This window comes from Rhipicephalus sanguineus, chromosome 2 (assembly GCF_013339695.2).
Source record: "Rhipicephalus sanguineus isolate Rsan-2018 chromosome 2, BIME_Rsan_1.4, whole genome shotgun sequence".
Classification (NCBI taxonomy): domain Eukaryota; kingdom Metazoa; phylum Arthropoda; class Arachnida; order Ixodida; family Ixodidae; genus Rhipicephalus; species Rhipicephalus sanguineus.
In genome coordinates, this window is record NC_051177.1 from 238081107 (window position 1) to 238099671 (window position 18565).

Genomic DNA, 18565 nt, shown 5'->3' on the forward strand with positions numbered 1-18565 from the left:
TTCCGTAGCAAGTATGGGCATTTAAATTGAACTATGCTCTTGCCACAGCAACTGCAACAGACGAGAGCATCTGGTGTGGTGCCAACAAACGGATAATCAGCACTCAAGTGCAGACTAGCCTTCACGCAACGGAAGCCTTGGTGTTTGTCTTGCTGGCTGTCTTGAAATGCTTTAAAGGCATCTTGCTCATGTGTCAGCCCCCATGTAACTGCATGTGTCTTCACCGAGCGCTTTTCAGGGTAGCATATCCCTTTCAAAAGTGATATGCTGGGCTTGAGAACACTTGTGCAACGTACATTTTTCATCACAGAAGCAGTCACACGACCAGCCCGGTGTGAAAACCAATCTCTTGAGCTGCTTTGGTTTTTTGTGCGAGCTTCCACAGACTTGACAGTCTTTTCCCTGATGATGAACGTTGACGTAAAAGTGCCAGCTTTTGCGACATGAGTTTCCCGATCATCTGCTGCATGAGTATCTGAGTAGAGGTCTCTCAGGTGAGCAACTGTTCTTTGAACAGGTTCTTGAAAGCTTTCACAATAGTCAGGCAGCAGAGAAAATATAGCAGGTACAACGCCTGTAGTGTTGAATGCTGCATAAAGCTCCTCGAGCTCAGTCGGTGATGGTGCTGAAATGCCTTTTCGTTGCTTTGGCGCTTTGGATTCTTTTGATTCAATGCTTGTTGCATCGAGGCGACGCTTCTTTTCTTTCGAGAAACTGAAGTCTATGTCTTTAATTCTTTTGTAGTTCACCTTCTCAACATAAGGCGGCAGCCAGGCATTCTCCTTCTGAGTGCAAGTTGTCGACTGGTTGAGCCGGGCACCTGTTTCAATGGCGAACAGGCAGGCACCAACATGTGAGCATGTCTCCCCAGTCCCTGCCATGCAGGTACAGTGTCCAGTCACTACGGCGCCGCACTGCTTGCACAGCACCCACACCTTTAGAGGGCACTCTCCCAACCTTTGAGAGTGGTTCACCTGCAAAATGAGCATAAAAAGAATTAAACATTTCGATAACTACTCATGAAGAAGGTTTTCACTATTACCTGACTCACTAGTGCTTGGTTTCCAAGTTTAATGTTTCCATTTTCTCGTGCAGTATGCACACTTTTCTCATAAACATCAGTCCTTTTTCACAGCACCACTAAACTACCTCGCTGTATTTGCAAACTCTTTTGGAGCAACCAGAAAGCTTTAAAAACCCTTAGTGAGTGACGCAAAACACTAACAAATTCAAACTAATATTGCGATCTGGTGTTCAACAAGCAACACATGGGCTACGCAGTGAAGGGCTCGATACCACCGCGGGTCCAACGTGCACTGATATCGCACGGGCGCTTTCCTGAGTTTCGTCTCCGAGATTGATCCCGTGCCTTCGGGCTGAGCAGCCGAGCGTCATAACCAGCAAGACACCGCGGCGGATGCTTTACAACTATGTACAACCAGTTGAGAGCCACGTGAAAATAAAATATCTCTGCGCTTACCTCTCCAAGTAGGAGCACTTTGTCTTCTCCGAGCCTCTTCGCCGACAAACTCTTCACCCAACCACTCGTGAAATAATTGTGGGACTCCAACGCTTGTAGGCTTTCATCTGGTCCAGGGTCACAAAGCTGGTGGAGAATACCAAGTAGTTCACGATGTCACCGTGAGCGACACTCGGCAACAGGCTGACGTCGGCACTTGTGTCCGTTCCCAGGCGGAGTGTGTAGGGATCGACGTTCTCGCACAGTTCAATCTTTTCTTTGTACTGTACACGCGCAGATCCACTCAACTGCGACAAGTAGCCCCCGCAAAACGGCTGTGCACTCGGAAATGGTGGCATGTGCGATCAAAAAGCCTGTCACGACAGAGAAAACCACTGCTCGACCGATCCTCGCAGCGCGCGCGCGTCAGACAAGCGACGAGTGGCTCGCAAATATGGCTGCCGCAGCAGCAAGCGCGAGGATGTGACGTCACATGAAAGGTATGTATAGGATCTGCTCGGCGCACTTTAGTGACGGCGATTTCGTTGACCCGGCCAAAAGCAGACGGTCGGCCGTGCCATCCGTGAAGGCGCCAGACGGACTGCCCGAGTCAGTGAAACTACCATGTTAATTTTTTTAAACACTACTGGACATCTGGCTGACGCTTCAAAATAAATAACATAGCTTTTTCGCGCAGTTGTTATTTTATCAACTGAAAAGAAAAAAAGTGTGATCAATGAATACCTGCCAACTCCCGATGTGCACTATGAACGTGAGGGACATAGCGAAGATCATTCATACACTGAAAGAAATTTCCTTAGAATCTACGAACAAAATGTTCGTAAAATTTAAGGATGGCTAACCTTTTATGCAAACACGGCATAAACTTACCTAAATGCCAACAGACACGTGTCAGTTTTTTCAAATACGGAAAGAGTCTCCTTGTTTAATGTGCCGCTAAAAAGTCGTAAAAGTTGGCTTCCATTGCTAATCAATGTTCTAGTTAAGTTCTAATTAATGTTGTGGCTTCCTTTCAAGTTATTTTCCAACCAAAGAACCCTCGTCGTTACCAGGCTACTTTTTTAGGCAAGGTGCTTTGGCGGAAAGCACGGGAACGTGTTAGATATATATATATATATATATATATATATATATATATATATATATATATATATATATATATATATATATATATATATATATATATATACTCTTCGTTAATGGCATTTTTAGTTGCGAAGCATCTTATGGCGGAGCTCAAACTGCGTGCGGCGTGACCACCCTTACTGCGCATGCGTAAATCCTCTCCACCGACCTCCTCCCCACTCTCCCTTTTCCCCTCTCTCCTCCCTCTGTCCACCCCCCTCTGAAACGCGGGCTCGAGATGCCGAAACGCTGCTTCGCATTGCCTCATGGCCCCCTTTAGTGGGAGATGGTGTGCCCCTCTCCTGCGCAACGCCGCGATGAGCGCATGCGCGTCTATTCCCCCTCTCCCTCCTCTCCTACGCTCCCCCCCCTCGCGCGCCTGACGACCGCGTTCCCCGCTCGCCCTGAGAGAATTAACGGCCAGGCTAGAGGGAAGACACGACGCGCGTAGCGTTCCTCTTCGGGTTCCACGACGCGAGGTCGGTAGCATGCCCAACGAACGCCAACGGAACGCGATCGTGCAAGTGCTCCGGCTTCGCATCGCCTCATGGTTCCCTGTAGCGGGAGATGTAATTTTTAAAGTGCAGAGCGCTTTAGAGGCCAGGGCTGTCGTCATCGTATGCTGTCGTCGTCTCATGTCACTTGGCGTCACGTATAGGCGAGGCCATGTATAGCACAGCCATGTATATATAGCATAGCCATGTGTGGATGAGAAAACGAAGTGGAGTGAGGTTTTCATGTTACCACCTGTCACTTATGTTCGTCATGCAGTCACATCATCATCATCAACAGTCACATCAGGCAATACCACTTTTGGTGTATGACAAGCTAGCGAAACGGCCGCGAATGCACCATGAGCGTGACATATAAATCATGACATACATGACATGCATATCATGGTTTTCATGTTACCACCTGTCATTAATCTTCGTCATACAGGCGTGTCGCGCAATACCAATTTTGGTGTATATCAGTCTAGCGAAACGGCCGCGAGGGCACCATGAGCGTGGTATGTAAATCATGTCGTACATGACTTGCATGTCATGATTTTCATGTTACCACCTCTCATTTACGTTCGTCATGCAGTCGCGTCGAGTAATACCAGTTTTGGTGTATATCAGTCTAGCGAAACGGCCACGAGTGCGCCATGAGCGTGGCATGTAAATCATGCCATGCATGTCATTACTTTCATGTCACCACCTCTCATTTACGTTCGTCATGCAGTCGCGTCGCGCAATACCAGTTTTGGTGCATATCAATCTAGCGAAAAGGCCACGAGTGCGCCATGAGCAAGACATGTCAATCATGTCGTACATGTCATGCGTGTCATTATTTTCATGTTACCACCTGTCATTTACGTTCGTCATACAGTCGCGTCGCGCAATACCAGTTTTGGTGTATATCAGTCTAGCCAAACGGCCACGAGTGCGCCATGAGCATGGCATGTAAACCATGTCGTACATGCCACGCATGTCATAACTTTCATGTTACCACCTCTCATTTACGTTCATCATACAGTCGCGTCACGCAATACCAATTTTGGTGTATATCAAGCTAGCGAAGCGGCCGCGAATGCATCATGAGCATGGCATGTAAATCATGACATACATGTCATGATTTTCATGGTACCAACTATTATTCATGTTCTTCAGACAGTCACATCGCGTAATGCCAATTTTGGTGTATATGAATCTAGCGAAACAACCGCGAGCGCACCATGAGCGTGGCATGTAAATCATGTCGTACATGACTTGCATGTCATGATTTTCATATTGGCTTCTCTCATTTACGTTCGTCATACAGTCGTGTCGCGCAATACAAATTTTGGTGTATATCAGTCTAGCGAAACGGCCACGAGTGAGCCATGAGCATGGCATGTATATCATGACATACATGACATGTATGTCATGGTTTTCATGTTACCACCTGTTATTCATGTGCCTTATACAGTCGCATCGCACAACACTAAGTTTGGTGTATATCAATTTAGCGAAACGGCCGCGAGTGCGCCATGAGCGTAGCATGTAAACCATGTCGTACATGGCATGCATGTCATGATTTTCATGTTACCACGTGTCAGTTATGTTTGTCATACAGAAATGTCTCCTCATACCAGTTTTCGTATATATCCATTCATTTAACCGGCCGCGAGCGCCCCGAGACCATGTCACGTAAATCATGCTGCACATGACGTGCGGGTCATGAGTTGCATGTTAGGACCTGTCATTATGTTTGTCATGGACTCTTGTCACGCGATACCAATTTTGGTATATATGAAACTAACGGTACGGCCGCAAGAGCCCCAAGGCCGTGGAATGTAAATCATGCTGTTCATGACATGCATATCATGATATTCATGTTATGGCCTGTCATTTGTGTTCGTAATAAGGTCATGTTATGCCACACCAATTTTGGTATACATCCGATTAACGAAACGGCCAGGAGAGCACAAAGTCGTAGGCGGCTACATAGATAGATAGATAGATAGATAGATAGATAGATAGATAGATAGATAGATAGATAGATAGATAGATAGATAGATAGATAGATAGATAGATAGATAGATAGATAGATACGTTTTGTGTGTATGTGCGGGTGTGTTCTTGGCGCGTTTCAAAGCCGCTAGACTAGGCTCGCGTCATGAAGGAAGCAGAGTAACGTAGCGAGGGCAGAGCGGCGACGATCGTCACAGCCTGCGAGATGCAGCGCGTCCTGAAGTGAAAAATAAAAAAAAATCGCGTAAAGCATTTTAAATTTCCCGCCACTGCACCCACAATGCAACACACTACAAGAGGTTGGCTTCCCAACAACACAGACCGTGGGAAAATTTTTTAGCCCATTTCTGTCACCCTCGGATGAAAGATCAAAGAAATCCGCGTAAAGCATTTTAAATTTCCCGCCACTGCACCCACAATGCAACACACTACAAGAAGTTGGCTTCCCAACAACAGAGACCGTGGGAAAATTTTTTAGCCCATTTCTGTCATCCTCGGATGAAAAATCAAAGAAATCCGCGTAAAGCATTTTAAATTTCCCGCCACGCCACAGGGCGGGCGGACAAGGCAACAAAGTGGTGGTGGTAGTGGTTTGAAGAGGAAAAGGCGCCTAATTTCTGCAGCCCGGTCGGGAGCACGGCGCAGCGCCTCAACAAGGTACCGAAAGAGTAGGATAAAGTAGGGGGGAAGAGTGAGAACAGAAAACGCAAGAAGGAGTGTGCACTCCGTAACTCAGTTCAAATCACCCGCCTCGCTCGAGCCAATCACGTCAAGCCAAAGACGTGCGTGCGGGACCACACACAAAAAAAAACACAATTTTCGACAAAAAAAATTCTGCCACAACAAAATTGCTCTGTGCTTGTATACTTATAATGTTTGTTGATATCACGCGGGGTCACCATTGCTGTCAGTTGATAATTAGAGATATAACGCAACTAAATTCAAATCACCCGCCGCGCGAGAGCCAATCCCTTCAAACCAAAACCACGCGTGCTGGACCGCGTTCAGCGCGATAAAAAAAAAAAAAATGTACCGGCGTGGGGAATCGAAGGTGGTGCCGTGATATGTTCGTTCCGCGCTTGTATATTTGCGGTGTTTATTGATATTATGTGTGCCAATCATCGTTGTCAGTCGTCGACTGGAAGTGTATCGCGTGTGGGATGGAATGGGCGGCCAAAGGTGTGTCAAGATTTTGTGTTGGTGTTCTGTGGTGTGTCGTCGTAGCCTCAACGGGCTCGTCGCTTTGTCTGCGCGCTCAGCGCTGCGTGATCGGCGTGCTTTCCACGTTTCTTGATTACGCACGGTTATTGCGTGGTTCAATCGAGTGCATCTACTAAGACAGTCCACCGCCCATTGCCTTGTCTGACGACGACGGCGACTGTAAAGCACAAGCGTGCGCCTCAGCGGATGCCTAGGTGAGTTCAACTCGCCAAATTGCGTAACTATGTGATCTTATTGTGCGACGACATTTATGCAGGTAAGGCAGCCCGGGTGGCGTGTTCGCACAGCGGTGATGATGTACGAGAAAAGTTGTCTGATAGGCAAGTATGGATTCTGCTACAGGTAGTATCTGCTTTTCTGTGATGTTTTGTTATACACTTCTAGTAGTTGCTCTATTTGTGTCATTTAAGCCTGGTGCTGTGCGATGTCAGTGCGCGTAAAGAAAACCAGATCCCCAAAATTTCCGGAGCCCCACCGCTACGGCGTGTCTCATAATCATATCGTGGTTTTGGCACGTAAAATATGTGATCCTATTGTGCGACGACATTTATGCAGGTAAGGCAGCCCGGGTGGCGTGTTCGCACAGCGGTGATGTACGAGAAAAGTTGTCTGATAGGCAAGTATGGATTCTGCTACAGGTAGTATCTGCTTTTCTGTGATGTTTTGTTATACATTTCTAGTAGTTGCTCTATTTGTGTCATTTAAGCCTGGTGCTGTGCGATGTCAGTGCGCGTTAAAGAAAACCAGATCCCCAAAATTTCCGGAGCCCCACCGCTACGGCGTGTCTCATAATCATATCGTGGTTTTGGCACGTAAAATATGTGATCCTATTGTGCGACGACATTTATGCAGGTAGGGCAGCCCGGGTGGCGTGTTCGCACAGCGGTGATGATGTACGAGAAAAGTTGTCTGATAGGCAAGTATGGATTCTGCTACAGGTAGTATCTGCTTTTCTGTGATGTTTTGTTATACATTTCTAGTAGTTGCTCTATTTGTGTCATTTAAGCCTGGTGCTGTGCGATGTCAGTGCGCGTTAAAGAAAACCAGATCCCCAAAATTTCCGGAGCCCCTCCGCTACGGCGTGTCTCATAATCATATCGTGGTTGTGGCACGTAAAACCCCAATTAATGTCGCGAGGTCATCGCTTGGACCGATTGTTCAATCGCCTGCCGCCATAAAAATTCGCCTGCTTTTAAACGCACTGGTCGCCTCGTGCATTTTCTGTGAATAAAATGCAACGGTAATAATGAACTAACGTGCAAATCAACTACAATGCAGTAGACGGGGCCGCAGATAGACACAAAACGCTTGTCAAGCTGCTCAGAAGCGTATGTATCGCTGGTTGCGTCACCATCTACTGTGCTGCGCTCGATTAATCCATGACAAATAGCATAATTCTTCTATGGTGAGGATTTCAACCTGGCTGCGCAAGGTTTTTATTTTTTTATTCGTATACCCTAAAGGCTATTGGTAATATACACTGAAAATAGTAAATAATATAAAACATACTACTATTAATACAGGTTGGGGCGCGTAGCATTTATTTCAGGGGTCTCGAACTCGCTTCAGCTGTGGGGCCGCAGTCGCGAAATTTTTTAGTCTCCCGCAAGGGCGGGCACAGTGAAAAACTGAGAGGGGAAAAGATGGGGAGGGGGAGGGGCATGAAAAAAATTGTCAACTAACGTTGCCATTTCAAAGACGGCCTTTCCCATATACCATATTGTTGACGATAGAACGCGTTTATGTACAGAATGGCCCACGAACCCAATTTCCGAGCGGCACGCCTACCGGCCGAACATCGGAGTGACCCGCCCGTGCGCAGCTTGATCTGCCTACCACGCGTCGGCCTCTGTCATCATCTCACTGGCCTCGCCTTTCATCTCTACCACCTGGAAAGCCGGCGTGGCCGACGGAGGTGAGGTCGCTGGACGTACGGCTTTTCACAAAAGTATACCCTGCACCTGCACCACAATTGTGACGATTGAACGCGTTTATTTACAGAATGGAAAATGAATGCAGATGTACAGCTCGGAGCGAAAAACAGTTCACCGAGCCGCTCGCGAGCAAGCCTCGTTCTCGTCCTCTTCATCTACTTTCTGATAGCGTGTTTAACTATATTTGTCATTTCTAAAGGAGATTTGATGTCAGGTTTTGAGAAACATATCGACACTGATACATAGACTGTTTTACATAAGACACATGGGCGCGGCCACAAATGCTGTTAAATTAGTTTTTTTTATTTTTTATATAGCGACGTGAATTAACAAGGTCACTTAACGTCGAATGCACCAACCCAACCGTTTTCATGCGCACGCGTTGTACTGTAGCACTGTTTGTTTAGTTCAACATACAAAACAGCAAAGTTAACAGCCCAATACGTGGGCACCAAAAACCATCAGTAAAATAGTCTATAGAAGGACCGAAATCGATACGCCGATAGTGAAGTATCGAGTTTTTATTTCACTGTTATGTTTAAGTGTATGGTAACCACATGGGGTGCCTTATGAAAAAATTCTTAGATCAGTGTCGCCCGAGTTGCTCACGAGCGTATTTATTAAATAAATTAAAGGAAATATCGGACAAGGACAGCCATATGCAGGCTGGGCCGGCTGGCTAGAGATATACGGGCCATATGTTTGAGAACATTGATTTAGTTCTGCAGAAAACTTACAAGAAGGCAATGCATTTGACTGAATCATATTATGTGCTGGTAGTAACAGTAAGTGTGCATATAACTGCAAGCTTAATTGGAAGTAGTACAGCATGTCTATATAAATTATAATTGACAGACGTGTGTGTCAGTTCAACTAAGCTTATTAAGGTAGCGTATGTTCTGCTTGTTGCTGTGTTTGCCTGGGAAGAAACGTGTCAATTATTAGTCCTGTCATTACATATATTTGTTTGATGAACCAAACATGTTCTCTCTAATACCAATTCTTTTAATAGTGGAGTAGCACCATTGCAAAAACTTCTTATCACAAGTGGCTTGGGATGTGATGGTGTATCAAGAACATTACTTGATTTTGTGGTACCGTAGTTTTCGCTTTCCTTTGTACTTTGCTAAAGAAGCATGAAGCCAGAAGTGGGGTCTTATTTGCAGTATTCACAACCAAGATGTATCAATCAGGGAAAGGGATGACAGTGCTGCTTTAGTTTATGCAGTTATAAATTGAAGAATGTCATTTCTGATATGTTTACATGTTTTCTGATCACAGAATTCTGGACAGTGTGGTTATACTGATTTTGTGGCGTGCCAAGCACTACGAAATTGAACAGACGAAACAAGGGGACTGGATCAAGGGCTACTTTTTCTTGTTAGACACAACCTACTAATGCAAACAGACAATGAAGCCAAGGAAGGCATAGGGGAGATTATTTTAGTTTTTAACTGTAGTGTGGTAATTTTTACATAAATTGAAAGGAATTAAAGTCAACAAAAGAGACACTTGCTCCTGCCAGGGACCGAATCTGTAACCTTTGGATAGTGCGTCTGATGCTACAATGGAGCTGCAACAGTGGTCCTTGTCCCATCCATCCCATTGAGCACCTCAGTGTGTAATCCCAACAGTACATGCTAGTGCTACTTTTGGCCATCCTGGCGTCTTGTAGAACTCTTTACGAGCTGGCAGCTGGCCAATGAATCCTTGCATGCTACCTGAAGCCATCAAGTCTACCGGGACGAGACCCTATAGCTATGAAAGGACAAAAGAAACATAGTGAATTAAGGGCTCATTGAATTGAACAGACACTTGTAGAGCACAGCACGAGCCCTGCATATGAATTGACTTTAGTGCAACAAGGTTTTTTTTTTGAAGAGTTCAAAACTGGGCTTGTTGGCAAAACATGCCCAAGATTTAAAACCATGCAAGAGCAGCAGAGGAGACAGAAAAGCCAACACAGTGCTCAATCTTTGCTGTAACCTCTGGTGTTCTTACACTTCTACTAAGTCTTCAGCTATCTTGAAATCTTCACATTCATGATGTCGTACAATAAGGGTGGCTCGTTACCATACATTGTGTACATAGAGCATACACTGATCTATTTAATATTGTGATGAGAGTGCTGATGGAGTTTTCTGTGCAAGTTGCTTATTCGGCAAACTGTATTCTTCATACTATTTTAGTACGCCAGTGTGGGAAAGCTTGACATGTACGCATAATTAAATTGTCTGCAAAAATCCATTACTCCACTAATATTTGCTCTTAATGCATCCTAAGCTCATCATTCATGGACAGTTTTGGTGTATCAACAGATACTTGTGTTAAGCCGTCATGTTTTATATGTACTACTTGTGTACTGTAAGGCCTCTATTGTGTGCAGGTTATGGAATGTTTTGTGGCATCTGTAATGCATGTACCCAGCATAGACGACTGACTGTTCAAGAAACTGAAGCAGGGGACAGCTTGCTGTGAAAGATGGGAGCATTCTTCCTCTGGTCTGGACAAGCCCATATTAAGTGGTAGGCATTGGTTTCCTTCTCTACAAATGGGCAGTTCGATAAGAGTAGCTTGTGCTTGTTGGTACTTAATGCGAGTAAAATAGCGCACACTTAGAGTAAGCAGCATGACACAAGCGCTATCAACAGATGAATATTTGAAATAGCAGAGAAAGACTTGTGTACAGAAATGTGTCAGGTGAGTGTGCAAGTCACACAGGCATGACTGCAAGCGATCTGAAATCGGCACAAAGGATCGGTAGCTCCTTTACGGGCAAGCTAACAAAAGGCATGCTAACACACCGTGTGCCTAACTTCTCAATCATTTTGGCTTCTATTATCTCACGGACTGCATTTTCTTTACTGTTCACAATCACGTCAACTCCATCAAATTCAGGCTGACATTCACACGTGCTACAGTTGCATAGCTAGGTGACCGTTTTTGTGCTTTTGTACATTGCAACGGTGTTCTCTCAAACGATCGTTGAGGCATCTAGCGGACTGGCTAATGTAGAACTTTCCGTAATGCAGTGGGATCCGATACGCAGCATGATCAATGCATCTAACAAACGTACATCTATGTTTCTTTGAGCATGTCGCTAGTAGCTCCTTCCTAGGAACACTACTATTGCAAAGACTGAAAGGTTTTTGAGGGGCACCAAACACAACAGATACATCAACGCGACCAGCAATCTTCTTGAGATTATGCACAATATCATGCATGTAAAGCGCTACACAACAATGCACTCGATGGTGCGGGCAGATAATTCGTGAAGTATAATTTCGACCACTGCTACCTGTTCATTCTCGGATAACCAGCTTCCAGTAAGCGACCTGTTCTTCAGCGCAAAAACACAAAAGTGAATGCCCTCTGCGTGTTAATATATCTGAGAAAGCAGCATAGCAAAAATCTATTTCTAGCTCCTTGCTAGAAAAACTAAATCTGCTGCAGTGTAATGATCCTTTTCAAGTGAGATATTCTACCTTAATGATAATTTCAGAGAGCACCGTGGCAATCAAGAAAAGCACAAAGACGGTCTTCTAGTTATGCAGTGCGACATGTGGATGTCAGCAGGAATTCGATAAAGTTCATGTGATTGTCAAAAGTAAAAAGTTAGTCTGTGAGATGATTGAAGCCGAAATGACTCAGTGGATAGGCACACGATGCGTTGGAACGCCTTATATTAGTTTGCCCGAAAAGGAACTTGTATTCCTTTGTACCGATTTCAGATGGCTTGCAGTCATGCCTGCGTGACACGTGCACTCACTTCACCTGTTCCTTTACATAAGACTTCCTCTGCTATTTCAAATAAACAATTGTTGTTAGCGCTTGTGTCATGTTGCTTACTCTGTCCCTGTCTAAGTGTGCGCTATTTTACTCATCCAACTGAGAAACTTATGACACTATATGTGAGGAACACCAAGGCAGGAAAGAGTATGTAATAGCAAGTGCTTGTGATATTGTTCAAACACAATGTCGCAACTTGCCTGCAGCATAGCTTGCACCTTCACAGCTCTTTGCAAACAGTCGTGCAGTTGGGCACACTTCACCCTGCTGTTCTGGGTCACAGAGAATGTGGCCGGTTGGACCAGCGTGATGTGACATGTACCCAAAAAGATATCGTCTGAAGGACACTTACCATTGATACCTTAAGCTCAAATAAAGAGCCAAGGCTTTTATGCTTCGTTACAGCCTCTACAATGGAAATCTCAGACTTCCAGTCACATGCTTTGTGCTGCTTACAAGTTGCTCCTGTGATCACTTGAACCATTCCTGTCACTCTCTTGTCATCTTTGAATGACACCAGCTTCTCTTCTGATGAGCTCGTGAACACAGCAACGTTGCTGATAGTGCATTTCAATTTTTTCTAAGGATATATGATATCAATAGCTGCATTCGTAAAGAGAAATGGGAAAAAGCATACCTGAAGCTATGTCTCGCTAATGGCTGCAGCCGACCTCACTTTCATGAGCAACAGGCACTCAAAGATGGGCATAAAATGTCTCAATAGAATCTGATTTCTTGTGTCACTGTCTGTCATTGAGATGCCGTTTTCGCTTACTTTTTTATCATATTTTTCACACCTTCCTTGGTGAACTAAGATGCTCAGAACGAATGAAACAAGTTAAAATGTTTTTTCCCATCAAGCCGTCCAACTAACTTCTTTTCAGCGTGCAGTTCTATTCTTTATAAAGCACTTCAAAAACTTTTCTACTGAACTATACATAATGCAAGCTCCCTCTTTCTGTGAAGCACAGTGTTTAAAGCAAAAGGGCATGTGAACTTCTGTGGATTTTGTTCTTGGTAGTGCATAATTGCAAGCTTCAGTAGTTGCCAAGTCTTAAATATGTGCTGTTCATAACATTTTGACTGCAAATAACTTTTGTTCATTAGCCAACTTTATCACTGCATTGGTTCTATTCGTATTGTTGTGTTGTACAGAAACAGGGTGAAATATTTCCATGTTCTCTAAACCTTTCAGATGCCACCAATGAAAAACTGTCTGTAAATGCGTCAAATTGATACATCATTTCAAGGCACTCGATATTCTATTGCAACAAAAATAATGTCATAATGCATTAATTTATGTGTGTTATAGTAATTATAATTCAATTGTAATAAATATCTGTTTATTGTAAAGTCATTCATGCTACGTTCTTACATTAATAGAATGAAATCTTACGCCAAAATATAGTGCAAATTTGTTTTTGTGTATGTTCATTTGGAGTGAAGAAAAATTATACTTTTGGCATGGCTCGCAGGAAGGAGCACTTCGAACGACTCGTTGAACAGTGTAGTGCCTTCAGCAAACTGATAATATACAACAGTACACTGCAAAATGAAGTTAAATGAACACAAAGTTTATTATGCAGCAGGTTCATTTGATCCAAAGCTCAACGTATCTTGTTCAACGTATCTTGATCAGCGCTTCTTGTCATTCCTCCCTGTGTGCGTTGTCTTGCTTTTCGCGCTGGTTACTTCTAAGGTATCTTGCTCTCTATTAGTCCTAGTCGTTACCAATGGCAAAAATAAGTGGTGCACACAATTGTGTACATAGCGTGTCAAAGGGTTAAAGGTTAATTTTCTGGAGAGTCCTTTGCTTTGTAGGTGGCCAAGTAAAGCCTCACTTTAGTTGTAATTATGAACCACATTAATTGAAAAGCTAACATTAGTGATAAGATTCAGTGAAACATAAATACTCCGTATCATCAGATCTTATTGCCAAGGGCCTCTATGCACTGTGTGATCTTTTCTGCATATGCAAGACGTAGAAGTGTCAAGGGTGAATGCAAAAGAGATCATCTTCAGTTTTCTCTGCTCTGAGGTGTCTATTTTATTTTGAAGAGCCCCACATAAGTAGTGCTTCAGATTTGACAAATGATTTTGTGTGTTTTTTTAAGATGTCAGGGAAACCAGGGTTTGCATTCATTAAGCACCATTGTCTTCATTAGCATACTGCAAAAACATTATTCCTAGAAGCCTGAGTGTTACTGTGTAATGACAGCATTCAGGCCTTCATTTTGTATCATAGCTAGGGTTAGTATGACACTACATTTCTTGTTTTACTTGGACATTTGTTCTGTGTTTTCCTTTTTGTTTTTCAGTCACATTTTAATGAGTCATTTGGTTTCAGAAGTACTTCAAAGGTACCACAGAATGTAAAGTGCATTCTGACTTATGCCCACATGGCAGTTAGATGTTTGTACATATGTGAACATCGTATATGTCTCTGCACAGGCATGAATGAACGGATTATGTTGCACATTAAGTAACATGTAATTGTTTAGAGCAAGACAAGGGACATAGAAATATTATGTTCATGTAGACAAAGGCATGAGATGGATAGTTTCAATGCCTGGAAATGAACAGTGTTCAGTACTGTGATACCAAGGGCAATTCATTGAATAGTATCAAAATTGCAAGATTACTAAGAAAGAGAAAAATATCTCTCGTGAGTGCATTTACTAGTCCTGATGTGAAATAAACTTTGTGCTATCTTTGAATTTTCATGTTTATATGTTACCACACTGTGCATGCTGATGGCAGTGACAACTGCAAAGGGTAAATGTTGGAAAAGCTACAGACATGAGAGCTAGGTTAAAGGTACACACAAGTGAACTTTTGTATTTTAAAATTGCGTGGTGAATTCCTTGACGTAATATTCATATTGCTTACTTTTACTTTATTCAAGAATTCTGGTGGGTCAGCCAAAAAACATTGAAGCCACATGGCAATTGGCTCTGTATTAATCACAGATTAAGAGGATTAAAAAGTTCCTTATAAATAAAACATCCTTGTGATGTTTCGAAAGCAGGAACAAATGTGATAATGACTTCATAATTGTATTATGGAACAAACAGAATATCCAGACGACATATTTTTGTGCCTTCCAGGGAGATGTTCAATATCAACCCGATGCGAGGCAGCAAATGTGGAAATGGACGCAAGTCAAGGACAGCTGCAGACAGCAAGATAATGAAACTGATACAGCGATTGCACTGAATCACTGAAGATGTAAGTTAACTTTGTTGCTGGTGTTACTTGCTGATGAGCTTGTAATCCCTGCTATATTTTGGTTGCGTGTGTAGGGCCTGATATTCAATAAGGGTGTGCTGAATATATAGGTTAACAAGCCTGAAATGGTCAGTCTGAGGAGATCCATCATAAACATTTTTATTGAAGGAATGTTGAAGCACTTGTTTTCACACAGAACAAGACAACCTTTATGATAAGTGAAAGCAATTTTCAGATATACTAACAATATTTGCAGAATTGTGTTGTCAAATTTACATTCCTTATTCCTAATTCTTTTTCGCTTGCATGCTTCCTCGTATCTCTTTGTCTAAACAAGGGGCACCAGTGCCGCCCCGTCTATTGCTCATAATATGAGGGGATGCTTTGCTTTGGGAAACGGAACATAAGAGCCCTATGTTAGCTAGAGACTGTTCTACCAGCTGTAGGCGGTGGTCTGGCATGCATTCGCCTCCTGGCCATGCCTGCTTATTTTGACCCCCAGTAGCCGACAGCTTGAGCAGATGTGCTTTCTCATGCAGCAAACTGTGCATTCTAGTCAGCTGTCACTGAGCGTCGGCCACACTCTCGCATACCCTCTTTCATGAATGACTCTGTGTATGTCAGCAGACTGCAGGTTGTCATATTGACATCAGCAGGAAAGCACATACATGGTGCTATTTGCTGTGGCTATGTAACCAGACAATATACAAGAGGGCAGACAGTATTAGCAAAGAAAATTGCTTAAGTTGACCAAATCACTCTTCATTAATTTCTCCCATTGCTGCAACAGCATACTTTCCGCAGTGTAAGAGGCTGCCTCATTCTCGGTGCTAGTTGCTTTGCCACGTTTGCTGCATTACTAAGCGTCCGAGCTCGGGGTCGCCAGGAACAGAAAAAAGCCGAGAGCGAGAACAAGCTGGAGGTGTAGTTTATTTTGTTAGCGGTCGTTTCGATCGAGTGCTCGGTTTGATCAAGTTACTCTGAATGAGACAAACTGTTGCTTGGAAGCAGCACAAAATGTCAACGTCAGTGCCACAAATGCAAAATGCTCCTGAGAGGTTGTGTAGCTAGCTTTGCTGCATACTGCAACAATGCAAGGAATAAGCAAGTAGAGAGCAAAGCTACGTCCCCATTATGATAAACAGGAGCATCTGCGACCTCGATTCCATTGTCAGGTGTTGAGTTTCTGGATCCCGACGAGCAGGGACGTGCGTTACTTATGAACTCCAAATGGAAAGTGTTTAATATTATGTAACACATTAAGCTGTGAGAGAAAGTTGGGCAGCATCGATGTGCCTGCGTTTGAGCGAATGCCTTGGACTGTTGATGCTGCCTATAACACTCACTCATTTTACATTTCGAGTTAACTTGTGAAAACACCACAGCCAAGGACAATTCGCAACACTGTCCACCTGAAACTACTTGGCGTGATGTGGGAGCGGTAACTGACACTTTGTTTCACAAGCGCACCTTTGGAGTAGCTCATTGCGTACATTTTGATTTGCTTATTTCATGTTGCATGTGCCTCGTTTTACGCAGAAAGGCTAAATGTCACAAAACGTGTTTTTATCTCCTCTTTAGCTCTTTTAATTTGGCATTTTTGACAAAAACCGACACTCCTTCTCAGCCGGCCTCAGTTCGAATCTGTTCACGGCCATTGCACGTGTCCGACAGCTAGTGTGCAAAATCTGATTTTCACTTTTGCTTTGTTTTCTTGCTTTCAAGAGCACCCTTTGCTTGAACAGTTACACGTCTTATCTCAACATGGTAATCTAGCATTTCAACTGAACTTAATGTCTCCCCTCATGTCTTTAATGTCGTCTGCACAGAAGTTATTTGGATTTTCTACTGTGAACGCTACATTTATTCAATCATGCAGGGGTTTAAGGTACACATGCCCTTTTCTTTTTTTATGAGTTTGGGCGGGCTGTGGATGCATCAAAATTATAAACCTGCTGCTGTGTGGCTCATTTGTTATTGCAAGGTAGATGCAAAATTCAGTTTCGGCACAGATTGCCTTCTTTGTTGGTTCAAGTGTCCTCATATATTTTTTTTCTTCTCTTTTCAGATGAGCCGGAATGCGAACAGTATACTCGTACAGTTTGGCAGAATAAACCCCATCTTTATGCGTTCAGAGCAGCTGGATGTTCACTGTTTACTTGGCAAGAAGTAGTATGTATGCATGCTTCCTGCCACAGCTATGTGCTGTCCCACACTTTGTGGGAAACACTGAATTCTGCATTTGCTGAGAAATATATGTGCCAAATAGTGCATTTTGTTGCTTTCCAGTCACCAATGCACAGAAGTTGACCCCACACTGTACTTAAAAAGTTGTAATAATGGGTGTTCTGTGGTGAAGAAAATTATGGTGCTTTACATGCAGCTACCGCAGTGATTATTGACTGATGCCAGTGGCAGCTTCTACTTTGCTGCGAAGAAGTTGTTAGAGGATACACAGGTTAAGCAGTAATAATGACAAAAAATTTCCACAGGATGTTATATGCAGCAGTCATGAGAAAGACATGCATGCACATGTTGCCCCTGTTGTAACATATATTAGGCTACAAGTGCCATTATATTTGCCCTGCCAAATTACTTGTTCAAGTTGAACAGCAATATCTGTTCTTGGGATTGCCAGACTTTTTGTGATTGGCGTCCAACAATGTTTTCACCAAAGTTTCATCCCGACCAGGCGAGCTGTTGTCAGACCCTAGACTTCAAACAGCCAAACTATGTACGATTAATTTGTATGTGGTGCCATAACACTTCAATTTTCACTGAAGTAGCACTCTTGTAGCCTGGCATTTGTTTCAACAGGGGCAATATGTACATGCATCTCTTTGTGACTGTTGTGTTCAACATCCAGTGGAAATTTTCGTCTCCATCACTGCATAATGCATTTTTCCTCTCTCTAACAACTTCTTCGCAGCAAAGTAGCAGCTGCCACTTGCATCAGTTGATAACCATTGCGGTAAATGCATGTAAAGCACCAAAACTTTCTTCACCACACGGCACCCATTATTACAACTTTTTAAGTACAGTGTGGTGTCAAGTTGTGCACTTTGGTGACTGTAAAGCAACAAAGTGCGCTATTTGGCACATTTCATATTCCTCAGTAGTGCGAAATTTCCAAGTCATTGCATGCAACATTTTCAGAGACATTACGTACATTTCCAGGACACATTACGTATGACAATCCTAAGGTGACATCACGTACAACGTACGTTTCTTCGAGACATAACGTACGACATTCCTAAGAGGACATTACGTACAATGTTTCTAGGAGACAATGA

General features: G+C 43.4%; 1 long non-coding RNA gene across 1 annotated transcript; it reads left to right on the forward strand.

The window, feature by feature from the left end:
* Nucleotides 1–8021: 8021 nt before the first annotated feature.
* On the forward strand, nucleotides 8022–17580 carry LOC119381503 (uncharacterized). Its single transcript, XR_005181488.2, has 4 exons — nucleotides 8022–8269; nucleotides 10642–10780; nucleotides 15152–15272; nucleotides 17341–17580. It is a non-coding gene; the product is annotated as an uncharacterized LOC119381503 (long non-coding RNA).
* Nucleotides 17581–18565: the final 985 nt, after the last annotated feature.